Here is a 13,962-nt window from a genome sequence, read left to right as displayed (position 1 = left end):
TTCAACTCCTGACAAGGACATACTTTCTAACAAAAGAAATTTGTTTTCCTGGATTGAAAGCTGTGGAGAATTAAAGACGAACTTGTGGTGATCCAAAGCTGGCTGTATTTGAACTTGACCACCCAGCTCTGCTTTGAATTTGAAGGTTATCTGCCGCAGCAATGATGACAGTGGACAGTGGTTGATGGAAGGCAGTGATGACAGTGGCAGTCCCACTCCTCCCAGCTCCTGAGCTCACATGTGGGGACGGTGCTCTCTTCTGGCATGCCACTGCAAACGTTGTTTGAGAGAAAGCCTGCTGCTGATGTCCACCAAAGAGCGAGACATAAGCGTGTGCAGCTGCTGTTTACGTCCTCTGAAGAAAGAATGAAGGAAACAAGGATATTTATCAGAGAAGACCCGGGGAGTTTTGAAAATATATCTTATTTTTCAGACACTGGTGAGCGGTACAGATTTTAAGTTCCAGAGAGTATAAACATAAAAACTACTCAAAAATTAACTGAGCCCAACAAAGGAAAATAACCACAGAGCACATTGGAATTAGATTATCTTATAATACCAATATTATATTGGGCTTAAGGGCCAGCTTGGCAACTGCCTGTTATCATACTTGTTACCTCACTATTCAGAGGCTCAGTGATACCATCTGAGAATTGGGAATATCAGTAGACTCTCTTTCATAGGAGACTTACAGAATGAAAAATTAGTAAATACATGCAAATAACAACAGCTGGCATACGATACATATTTAGTAATTCCTAGTGATAGCAATTATCCTTATTAATATGAGTAACTAAGTCTACTATGAAAGTTAGGCATTTCAAGGCCAGTGAAAATACTTGTTACTGGGCATTATCAGAAATGAGGACCAATGGTTTAGGCAAGCATGTGAAAGTGCGGTTGGGGGTGATTGCTAGATCTCGTGATTCTTTGCAAATGCATCTCTGGAGTGTTCTGCAGTTCCCTGTGATACATTCTCGCTGATGCCCACCTTTCTCCTGGCTTCTTCCATGCTAGAGCCCCATCCCATGCTCCGGGTAGACATACAATGCACCCGAATGAGCAGTCCTCCCGCAGTGTAATTTTAACTAAAATTATTCCTGCAGTAACTTTGCTGTCTTGACATAAGCTCCTTAAGTCTGTGTCTGGTCCCAGGAACTTTGGTTAAAATCTTCTTGGTATCTTGGTCACTGGCTCTTATGTAGCAGCTCCTGAATGCATGGTAGATAGATGGGTGATTAAAGAAATATTCTAAAGTTTGAATTCCATTTGAGGCAGATTCATTCATCATATTTAGTAGGTCATGCAGCATCTGGACATTTTCCTTTCTGCCTGTGCCAGGTGGCTATTTTGCCTCTGCTTGCCCACTTCCTGCCACTGGAAATCCATCACCTCTTCAATCATCATATTTTGCTTGAAACACATCTATGTAACTGCAAGGATTTGCAAAGTTTCAACGTATTCCATTTACTGTCTCTTTCTGTTGCAATTCTATTTTACATGTAACTTCTAGAAACTCCCTCTTTAAATAAAATGGAGTATGTTTTGGGGCAGAATTTCAGATCTAGGCCTAGCAGAAAATATATATATATACTACTTTCACACATTGAAAATTCTATTGTATAGTGGGGGATGTAAGATAACAGAGGTTTGCAGGATTTCCATGCTCATCATTAAGATATAGATTTTGCACATCAGTAGGTATACAGAAGATGAAGTATAATATGTTAGCACTGAATATGTAGTCAGCACGGTACTACTTTGTTGAATATAAGAAAAGGTTGTGCAAAAATGCATTTCTTTGAGTTTAAGGAATGCTCTGAACTGAATATGTTTTTTAAGCTCAACAGCTCTTTTAAATTAAACTTAGAGAACCATGAGAGTCAATTTATTTGAATCAAACGTTAAAAAGGATATTATTCTAAGCTGCAATTAAGACTTAAATGTCATCATCTGATTTCTCCCTGGAAAGCATTTGTTTGCCATCCTAGGACGGAACTGTTAAATTGGCCACATCTGGAGATAAACTAAAGACAATGCTACATCAAACCTCATTTTCAGCAGGCACATCTGCTTCTTGGGGAAAATGGAAAAGACAGCCAGAGAGAAATCAAAGAAGCCCAACAAATATGTGGAGGAAGATCGTAAACTGGTAACCATGGAGCACTATTAGGTTAATTTGCACCCCACTTAGCACTGTGTTCCTGATGTATATTACACCGAGTTCCAGGTCTTCCAGCATATTGACTGGGAAGGGAGTTCTAGGGAAGCAGTTCCATCTCAGGTCAAAGCATAGGCTACATCTGTGAACATGTGATCAGGCTATAATAAACCTGTTCCCCTGCCAGCTGGTACTGACAATTATATATGGATTCAGGACCATATAGTCTTGCCATAGAGCAATTAAATTTTCTTACTCAGGTATTAGGCATTAGGATTGAGGTGTAACTCAGTCAGGTGTTTCCTTCACTGGAAGAAATTTAAATTTGGAGGATCTGAGGAAGCTGTTTGGTCAAGAGCTCAGGGTTAAAAGAATGAGATAAAGATGGAGCAAGATTGTTGCCAGACCCAGATGGCTTTACAGAGCCTGGTTCTACACGTTTGTCTCTTCTTGGCTTCAGCAAGTTCTCTTTAATACACTGTCTTTGCTTTGTTGAAGGACTTAACATTACTTTCTCTCTACTAGAGGCAAAAGATGAGTGACTTAAAAGCTGTTAGAAACTGGTGTCACTATATCGCTTTCTTAGCTGTTAATGATGAAGTTTTTCAGAAAGTTCAGGTAAGGATTTCCCTTTTCAGTACTTCTATACTGGATAATGAGGTCGCACAGAGAAAACAGGCTACAGTGCTGTTATGCTCTGTTCTTCTGTTCCATTCATTGCTGCCTCTGCCTCAGTATCTCATTGATACCAAGCTTCTCTAGAGAAAGCCAAACTCAGTAGAACTGGATGATTAAGTCTAAAATAGAAAAACACTTCTGGATCACTTACACTGATCTCCTCTCAGTCCTGACTGAAGTGACAGTTTCTCTTAATGAATGGCTGTGTGCACTTTTTAAAAATACTAGCTGCACTTTCTCTCCTAATTTGATGGCAACTTCTTAGCCTAGACAGGGTGAGTTATACTCATTTCGAGTTATTAGTGAAATTAATAATTCATTGATTAATTTTCTATCCTTTCCTAGAATAAGAAAAGAGGTACAAATGAGATTCCAAGAATCAAGAAAGCCTGAGAAGATTAAATTTTTCCTGGAGTTTCCTAGCAGTGCCCCAAAGTTACAGAAACTGAAGTAAACCAGTGGATTAGAGTGTGCATGTACATTTCTGAGACACGACTCACCCTCACTTAACAGGCTGTTCTTTCCATTGGACACAGTCCTGCTAGGCCAGCTTCGGCCTGAGCTGAGCCCCTCATCTTGGTCTCCTTGCATAGCTGGGACACAACACCTGACTCCTAGGAAGGTGGATTTATTTTGGTCATGGTTTGCCACCTCCAAGGCAGAGAAACCAGAATGGTAGAAGTGCATGGTGACAAGCTTAGGGTCAAGGGAAGCTGCTGATGCCACAGCAGTCAGCAAGCAGACAGCAGAGGCAAGACATGAAAACATACCCTTCTGCTCTGCACCTCAGGGGCCCATGCCCTCTGAGAAGGCCCTGCCTCTAAACAGTGTAGGTGGTGCGGAGCCTGTAAGTAGATGAATCCACGCATCCGCCCGCACCAACGTGATCTGATCACCTAAACACATTAAGAAATGTGGGGGTCAGGGGGCATTTTAGACCTAAATCCTAGCAGTCATAGTTCCATCGCTGACATTTGATATGGAAGGTGTGTACCTAAATCCCCCTGCACCACCACACACATCCGTGACTGTTTCTGTGCCTACTTGCCTTCAGATTACCATTTCAGTAATTATAGCCAGAATAATGTAGAAGTTCACTATAAATTTTGGAATGTAAAATCTAGGCTGGTGTATTTATCATCCATGTAGTTAGAAAGTTGGTTTTGGAAGATGATTGGAATTCAATAATGTCTGCAGTGCCCAGTAAGCAGCAGATGATAATGCCATTAGGCTGGAACACACGCTTCAGGTTTCTGGCCCTGCGTGTGTGGATCTGTTGGTCTTCACTTCGTTCTTATGCATCTAAAAGGTAGATTGGAAATATATGACTCTTCTGAGCTCTATTGGAAAGTAAGGTCACTGGGACCAACTGCTGCCCCAACAGGGGGGAGGCGGAGAATCACAAATTATCTGTGCTCAGGTCTCCCCACGAGCCAGCCTGGTGAGGAGAACCTCTATCCTAATTGCTGAATTCCCAGGGAGTTGATATGGATCACTCTCAAGTTTGACCTAAAAGCTCTAGGAGGAGTTTGATGTAAAAGCATCAGGAGCTTGGGCATATTTTTGTGAATTTTACTGCCAGGAGTTCTAGCAAGTCTTCAGAATGAATATCAAATGAAACTTTCTCTACTTTCAGAGTAGCAGAAAGGAAGGAAGGTATCCGTTTCTAAAACCATGACATTCTGGGGTGTGTGTGTGTGTGTGTGTGTGTGTGTGTATTGCTATAGATTAAAGCCAGGGCCTTCAGCATGTTAGCCAAGTCTTCACCACTGAGCTACACCCCAAGTCCTTTCTATTTTGTTTTTACACAGAGGCTTTCTAAATTGCCCAGGCTGGCCTTGAACTTCTGAACCTCCTAGTTAAGCTTCCCAAGCGGCTGGGATCACCTAGCCTAATGCTTTTAATCAAGCCCCCAAATCTGAAGAAACAGTCTTTCCAAAACTTAGCCTTTGAGAGTTTTACCACAGCCCGGCCTATCTAGGCATAACAGTGTTTGACACATGAGAGTCGAAATTATTGGTCGGTTATGTAATTTATTCATTGAGAAGATACTGTTGAATGTAAACTGGTGCCATGTCAATCATCGAGGCGTGCTCCAAGGGGTCTTTCCACACATTATGCACTGTTAGGCAACTTTCGAATAATGAATGGTATAAAGAAGGAATTTGTGCCAAGTGTCATGTACCAGACATCAAGGATCTATGAGCACATCAGGCTTTGCTCTGTTGGAGTTAGTGATCTGGAATGGAGGAGTGGAGGAGCAAGCAGACAATTGTGCCCCTGTATGGGGTGGCTGGAGAGGAAAGGCTTCTTCATGTGAACAAGACAGAGGTCACCTTAAGGAAACCATTTCTGACTAATATAGGAACACACAAAAGTTACATATATTCATGAGGAAGCATATATTGTTAGATACATATACACACTAAGTAATTCTCAAATGTGATTAAGCGTACTTACTCACTAAAACATGTATCACTTCTTGGGATGAAAGCTTTCAGAATCCTTGGTTGTAACTTCTTCAAACAGACCACTTATAACTGTTATCTAGCACGGCCACAGCATGCAACAAAACCCTGGCATCTCTTACCCCTCTATAGCTCCAACTTAGTATGACCTAATCAATGTTCCTGTTTCCCAACCACTTGTATTGTCCTGCTATAAAAACCATCATTCTGCTTTCAACCTGTGTCAGGTTCATTTTTTTAGTTTCGACAAATTAGTCAAACCAAATAGGACTTCTCTTTCTGGGTGTAAGTCACTTAGCATAGTGACCACCAATTCCTTCCATATTGCTATAAAAGTCAAGATTTCACTCTTTTCAAGGCTGAGTAGTGTTCCACTGTAGTGCTTAAGGACATTTTATTTATAAATTCATCACTTGATGGACACTTGGAAATATAGCATTTGCTCAGTCTTGTGAATAGTGAATGAAAGCAGAAATACTTATTTCATTACCTGCAGATATATACGTCATGGTGGGACTGCTGTTTTGTCAATTTTCTGAACAAATCTTACTGCTTTCCAAAATGGCTGTATTAGTTTACCATGGAGGATATTCTAAAGAATCAAAGAAGAAAGCCAGGGATTTGAATACCAGATGGCAACATGAAAATGCTGCAGTGGAGTTATAGAAAATGTTGTGTTTGAGGCCTAGAGTTCACACTCTGTGCAGTGTAAGAGGAGGCTCATAGGGTTAGCATCAAGTGTCTTATGGACACATCAGGGCTTTGAAATTCCTTGATAGTTGGTGGTCATGTGTCATTCAGTTAACCCTACAAATGAATCCTGGCCACATTGCAGTGAATACACCACTTAGCTGCTAGTATTCTTCTCAGGTGTGGTGGGAAGCAGTTACTTTCTCTTCACTTTGTCTTCCTGAGCTCCCAGTTTGTCACACGGATGTATACAATCTGGTGTCACCGTCTGGGATGAGGGTCTCCAAGGGGAGCATTCTTTGGTACCTTCATTTCAGGACAATTTGCGTGAAGACATGTTTCACTTTTCCTTTTGAAGTCCCAGCAACTCCCACAATTCTACATCCTCTCTACAAGCCCTGCTGTCTTCCATGGCTGGTCCACCCAGCACTCCCAGCTGCCTCTGTACCTAAAGTACTTTTCCTCTATCTTGAACCATCTTTTACATCTAATTAATCACACTCTGAGGTAAATAAATAAAAATCAAAAGGAAAAACACATTAAAACCTTATTTTTTAAAAACAATTTTTCTAAATTAATCACTTACTGGTATAGTTTAGGTATACATAAAAGTCCCATTCATTATAGGAAATTTATATCTGTACATAATATATCTTGAGTCTTTTTCTCCATTCTCCTGCCATTCCTTAAACCCCTCTTCCCCTCCTTATTTACAAAAGCTTTGAAAAAAAAATGAGAAAGGAAGAAAAAATGGAAGCAAACCTTGTGCAAAATCCAGTACCTTTATTCCTTCATGTTTCTTATAAATGCTCTGGAAAACCCAGCATAGCTCTTCCTTTTTATATTTTACAGTCTTGCTCATAGGATTCTGTGAATAAGCACCTATGTAGTTGGCAAAGGGAGAAAGACAGGGAAGAACAAAGAAGGTATTTTATAGTTTACAAAGTTGTGAGTGCTAAAATTTCATTTTGAAAGCAAATATCCTTCTTATATATTATATATTGATGAGAAAGTTTTACAAGAACTTTTCCTTCAAAACAAGTAAGAGGCAATGGTTACAACTGAAGAAATGCAAAGGCCACAGCTTGGAAGGTGAGCACTAAAGAGGAAGATAGGAGAGGAAAACACTCTTACATGCAAACATGATCCTTGTGTTCATGAAGAAGTTATGATGGGCAAGAAGATAGAGCCTCCTTTTTTGTGTGAACCACAAAGAAAGGAAGAGTCCACATTACATCCTTTGGCTCCAAGTGTAGGTATCATGACCAAAAAGATCTTGTTTTCATTGTAGGTCGATGTTAAAGATAACCAGAGATAGCACTGTTCTCCTTTTTAACATTTCTAGAGAATTGGGTTCATTTATTATAACCAAGCTGTGTGCCAGGCACAGTACAAAACATTTTCATAAATATTTTATTTTTGTACCAATCTTGTGAAGCAATGGTTTGGTCAGCTAGATTTCCTATTCTCTCATTTCTCTGTAACATCCATTGGAGCACTTAGGTACTAAGCCTTAAATCCTTGAGTTTATAAATAATTAGCAGCTTTAAGGAATTTCAGAATCTGAAATTCTGGGACAGGTCCTGGTGGTAGTGCTGGAATACTTTCTGAATGTTTATAATAATACATCACTGTACTTCAGAGAGCCTATATAAAATTAGAAATCATAGTTAACCAGTTTCCTACAATGTTTTGTTTCCTTTTATTTTTCCAACGTGCATCAAATTTGACTTATCCTAAGATAACGCTAAAAACTCAAGCGCTCAGGGTTTTTATGTGTGCCTGTGTCTTCCTGTTTGCCATGCATAATGTGGTCAATGTGAGGTAATGTGCCAGTGGCTTTTGTTCCCTAACTACATTGTGGTCCTTCAGCTTTCTGAACTTTCAAGTATTAAAGACAAAGCTTGGCGGGGGAGATGGCTCAGTGGAATAAGTGCTTCCCTGACAAGCGCAAGAGCCTGAGTTCAATCCCCGGTTCCGCCAAAAAAAAAAATAAATAAATAAAAGACAAAGCTTTTGGGGATGTAATGGTTAACCCTGATACGGGAATTCTGTTGCATTGAGAAACACCTAGTCTGATTAGCAGAGCACACTCCTCGGTGAGTCCAGGTCGTGGAGGTGTGGCCACGATTGGAGGTGTGGCTACATATGGAGGTGTGGCCACGATTGGAGGTGTGGCCATGATTGGAGATGTGGCCACATATGGAGGTGTGGCCACCTCTGGCCCTTTTCTTCTGCCTCCTTTTCTAGTACCACGATAGCAGCTTTGCTCTGTCAGACTCTTCCACCATTATGTTTCCAACTTGGAGCTGGAAGACTATGTACTGAATCTTCTGAAACTTGGAGCAAATTGAAAGCTTCCTCCTTTAAGTTGGTCTTAGGTGCCGTGTGTCCATGACAGGAAAGCTGACTAAATGAGGGAGTTTGTGTACTCGAGACTCTGACTTGCAATTTTCACAAAAGCTGTCTCAAAGAGCAGAGCTAGTCAGAAAATGTAGGTGCTCACTGAGTTACAGGCTGCTACAGTATGGGTTCTCTTGTGTCCTGAGTCTTCATTTCCCTTGAAGGGGTAGGGCCAAAATGTTGGCTGTCCTTGTAGTGCTTCTTTTTCTCTAACTTTTTGGTCTGCAAACTTAAGTTGTTATCCCTCCAGAAGAGAAGCTTAATGATATTATTACCCTATAGCATAGGCAGCACCATGGTAGCAGCTTTAATATCACCGCCCCAAATTTTCTGCTCAAGGAGGTTATGGGGCCACCGAGGAAAGTGACTGACGATGTAGAGTGTGCCTAAGGAGAGTCATCTAGAGAGAACACGTTCTCTCAGACTTTCACAGAGAGAAAATGGGTCAAGCAATGGCCGTGACTCATCCAGACGGCTGACCCTGACAAAACATCTACAAACTGCGGTACAAGGTTTCAGGGGAAATCCTGAGGGGATTTGACTGACCTTGTCACATACAAAAACTACATTTCTTGTTATATAGGTCTTGCTTTATCTTGGTCTTAACCATCCAGCAGAAAAGTATAAACACAAAGTATAAAAAGTAAAGCCATATTAATATGCTGAGCTGTAAAAGGCTCAGGTCAAAAACTGACAATGCCAGTCCTATGGATAACCCACTACTATTATGGACTACTGGACTATACTGAAGTATTTGGCTGAATTCACACACCTACAATATTTGAATGGTGATGGAATACCCATATCTGACAAAATTAAACAAAAAAGGGGGATATAAATGAAAGACCATTTTGTAGTGATACACACACACACAAACACACAAAAAATAGCATAGAAATACAGCTACTTTCTCTTAGTTCAAAGAAAGTTTTGAATTAATAGTGTTTAGACAAGATATCATGTCTGCATCTTGTACTATGAATAACTACTATGAAGACAATAATATGCAATGTATTACTTATTGTGACTGTACTACAAAACTGTTTTGAAACTGCCTCATTGCTATTTCTTTCTCAATAAAATTAATTTAAAAAAATAAACAGGCCATGCCTCCTGCCTTCCATGCTGCATGTCCTCGCTCACAATCGCCTGGTCCGTGCACCCTGCTGGTCCCGCCATGGCCACGCTCACCCGGAACCCGCAGTTCCAGAAGCTGCAGCTGAAGCTTGTGCTGGCACCATGAGCACTCTGAGCTCAACCTGGGCCACGTGTTCGAAGCTAACAAAGAACACTTCAACCACTTCAGCTCAACTTTCAACACCAACCATGGGCATATCCTGTTGGATTACTCATAGAACCTTGTGACAGAGGAGGTCACAAAGATGCTGGTGGAAGTGGCCAAGTCCAGGAGTGTGGAGGCTTCCCGGGAGTGCATATTCAATGGTGAGAAGATCAACTACTCCGAGGCTCGGGCAGTATTGCACGTGGCCCTGTGAGACTGGTCAAATACACCCATGCTGGTGGATGGCAAGGATGAGATGCCAGAGCTCAACAAGGTTCTAGACAAGAGGAAGCCTTTCTGCCAGTGAGTCTGGAATGGCAACTGGAAGGGATACACAGGCAAAACTGTGACAGATGTCATCAACATCGGCGTTGGAGACCCTGACCTGATTCCTCATGGTGATGGAAGTCTTTATGCCATACTCTTCAGGAGGTCCCAGATGTGGTTTGTCTCCAACATTGATGGGACCCACATTGCCAAAACTCTGTCCAGCCTGAACCCTAAGACTTCTCTGTTTATCATCACCTCCGAGATCTTTACCACCCAGGAGACCATCACCAATGCAGAGAGGGCCAAGGAGTGGTTCCTCATATCTGCCAAGGATGCTTCTGCAGGGACAAAGCACTTCATTGCTCTCTTTACCAACATGGACAAAGTGAAGGAGTTTGGAATTGATCCTCAAAACATGTTCGAGGCCTGGGATTGGGTAGGTGGCTGCTACTCACTGGGGTCAGCCATCAGACTCTCCCTTGTGCTGCATGTGGGTTTTGACAACTGCGAGCAGCTGCTCTCAGGAGCTCACTGGATGGACTGGCACTTCTGGAAGGCACCTCTGGAAAAGAAAGCCCCGCCCTCCTGGCACTGCTGGGGGTCTGGTACATCAACTGCTTTGGGTGTGAGATGCAGGCTTCGCTGCCCTATGACCAGTACCTGCACCGTTTTCCTGCCTACTTCCAGCAGGGTGACATGGAGTCTAATGGGAAGTATATCACCAAGCTGGGCGTCTGTGTGGACCACCAGACAGGCCCTATTGTGTGGGAGGAACCAGGGGCCAATGGCCAGCATGCATTCTACCAGCTCATCCACCAAGGCACCAAGATGATACCCTGTGACTCCCTCATCCCGGTTCAGACCCAGCACCCAATATGGAAGGGTCTGCATCACAAGGTCCTCCTGGCCAACTTCTTAGTCCAGACAGAGACCCTGATGAAGGGAAAATCATCTGAGGAGACCTCAAAGGAGCTCCAGGTTGCTGGCAAGAGTTCAGGAGATCTTAAGAAGCTGTTGCCACACAAGGTCTGTGAAGGAAACTGCCCACCCAACTCTATCATATTACCATGCTGACACCATTTATGCCTGGAGCCTTCCCCCCCCCCAACTAACATTTTTTATTGTTACAAAGAGAAAAACTAACAATAAAAAATAGTTTCAAAACAGGTTAATATTGGCTGGGGAGATAGCTCAGTGGAATAAGAGCTTCTCTGGCAAGTGCAAGGGCCTGAGTTCAATCCCTGGTTCTGAAGAAAAAAAAAAAAAAAAGAAGAAGAAGAAAAGAAAAGAAAAAAAACAGGTTAATAGAAGAGTTACAATATTTAATACACTGTGTATTGTCTTCATAGTTATTCAAAATGCAAGATGTAAGCATGATATCTTGTCCAAACAGTATTAACACAAGCTTTCTTTTCAGTGAAATAAGAGAAAATATATATGTAGATATCTTAACTATCTTCTGTAAATATATATATTTTCTTTTTCCCTTTCTTCCTGGCCCCTTTCTCCCATCACAGTTTGTCTTTTCTTTTGAACAGTGCCTTCCCAATTCACAAGTTATACTATTCTGTTGATCATTTATCTTTTGATCAGTTTGTGTATCAGTGCTTTGCTACAGAAAAAAGATGTAATACAATATATATAAATGTATAAAAAATTACAAGATTGGCTTTCAGTGGTCACCCACAGAGTTGGATGAAGAAGCATGCCAGTGTTTACACACTGGAGACTGAAGGGACTCGCAGCTGTGTCAACGCAAGTCCATGTAGGACACTGAAGGGTCTGTGATGGAGGGCTGAAGGGTCTGGAGCCTTGATTGTGCTGTACGAACACAAGATCTTTGTGCAGGGGGTCATCTGGGACCTCAGCAGCTTTGGCCAGTGGGGAGTGGAGCTGGGAAAGCAGCTTGCTAAGAAGATTGACCCTGAGCTTGGTGGCAGTGCTGCTGTAACCTCTCATGATTCACCCACCAATGGGTTGATTAACTTCATCAAAGAGCAGAGAGAGCCAGAAATGACTAAATAAAGCAGTGACCCCAGCTGTGACTTGTCCCTCCTTGCTGTAGTCTGCACTGCATGGTCCTGCTCCTCCCTGCCCAGAACACCCTCTGGTTTCAGGTTTGGACCTCAAGCCCTTTGGAGAAAACTGGTCTGGAATTAACCAACCCAGCCCCTCCAGCCTGTTCTCCCTGTCTCCTCAGTTAGCTGAAGTGCTTCAGTGCAGCTGTGTTTTCTGACTTTTTCTCACATGGCTCACATCTCAAGTAGAAAAATAAAAGATGACACCAGAAAAATAAAAATGAATCTAAATAAATAAATAATATGGTGACAACAAAGAAGAAAGAAAGAAAGAAAGAAAGAAAGAAAGAAAGAAAGAAAGAAAGAAAGAAAGAAAAAGAGAAAAAAACAGCAGGTGCCATTGCTTGAACTAGGCTGCGTCTTACAGAGGCCCACTGTGATTAGTGGTTGAGGGGATAGTGGAACCTTAGAGAGATGGAGCCTGCCAGGATGCCTGTAGGTCAGCAGGGCCATGTAGTTTCTGGGGGACCTCACTGTAGATCTTGTGTGATACCTTCAGTTTTTACAAGATGATCATTGTAAAAGGCTCAAACCTGATCTCATCAGGTCTCCTTTCCTCGGCTTTAGATACGACACGCGACCACTCATTCCTGCCATGGCGATCCATTCTGCAAGACAGTGCAAATGGGGTGGTCATTGCCAAGCTGTGCCATGCTACTTGGACTTCAAGCCTCCAAAAGCCTGAGCTAAATAGAACTTGTTCTTCATACATTAGCTTCCTCGGGTATTTTTGGTGTATTGGGAAGCTGACTTTGTTCTTTGCTGATTACTTCTGTTTTTCCTCTGCATTTGTACTCTGCATTTTCTGATGCATTTTTCCTCTGCATTTTCCAAATATTATTATTTCTCAGTGCTTGTTGATTTTTCTGTAATTTTTCACTTTTTTTCTTAATTGGCACAGTTTGCTTAGTCCTCTAAACCATCATTTAAATGTTAATGTTAAAATGACATCACAGCAAAACTAAGTCAAATTTGTGATGAGACCCAGAAGCAGACACCTGAAAACAAAGAGACAAATAAAGAGCCCTGAATTTCAGAGACACCAGCAAACAGCTGTCAGGATACCACATCCCTATCTCAGAGCATCAGACACTTTTATTCTTTTTTTTTTTGTACTGGGATTTGAACTCAGGGCCTCACACTTGCTAGGCAGGCTCTGCACCACTGAGCTATGGCCCCAGTCCTACTTCTAATCTTAGAGGCAAGAACAAATCAAAGGGGAAGAAAAATTCACTACACCAAAGTGAGAAGAAAAAAAGAAGTATGAGGGAAAGTGAGAGGGGGACAGCTCTTCAGATAGAGGTGGCAAAGCAGGATGGGAAAATGCACTGGACGCATTGAGTGTAAGATCCCTGGATTGTTCCAGATGACTCCCAGGATGCCTCCTGTGGAATTTCTCAGAAGACGTAAGCAGCATAAAAGAGATGAGAAGCCACAAAGGGTCTGCTATGATGAGTCCCCTCAACAGCCTGCTGGGTTTTCTAGGTACAGGGTACACTTTATTTTTGTTTTTATCCTTTCTTGTCCTCTTTTGGCCCAAATTTGCTCTATAGAGCTAGCTTTCCCTTTCCTCTTCTGCCTACTTTTCTAATAAACTTTTGACACTGTTTTGTCTTGTGTTATGAAATACCTTTACTTGGGGTGCCATTTCAAAAGGAACTACTTAGCAAAGGTAACTTCAGCTGATCTTCTGGCCAGCTGGTCCTAGGAGAGAGGGCTCTTTTTGTAGCCTCCCTGGACACTGGCAAACATTTCTTGGATCAAAAACCATTTCCTCAGAATATTTCATTTTTTTCTCACTTGGTGAGCTCCCTTGTAATGTCACCAATGAGCTTCCACTGGACTCAGGAAACCTACTCCCTGTTTATAGGGTGTGACTAAAGCAAGCCTCCAAGTTAGTGTGAGCACTCAAACTTCTTTCCTCCCACTCGT

General features: G+C 42.0%; 1 pseudogene; it reads left to right on the top strand.

Annotated features, from left to right (window-relative positions):
- The first annotated feature begins 9,577 nt into the window (after positions 1-9,577).
- LOC101580590 lies at positions 9,578-11,977 on the top strand (annotated as a pseudogene).
- The last annotated feature ends 1,985 nt before the right edge of the window (positions 11,978-13,962 follow it).

Source organism: Octodon degus, unplaced genomic scaffold, assembly GCF_000260255.1.
Source record: "Octodon degus isolate 3935 unplaced genomic scaffold, OctDeg1.0 scaffold00029, whole genome shotgun sequence".
Taxonomy (NCBI): Eukaryota; Metazoa; Chordata; class Mammalia; order Rodentia; family Octodontidae; genus Octodon; species Octodon degus.
This window is presented reverse-complemented; position numbering and strand designations above follow the sequence as displayed.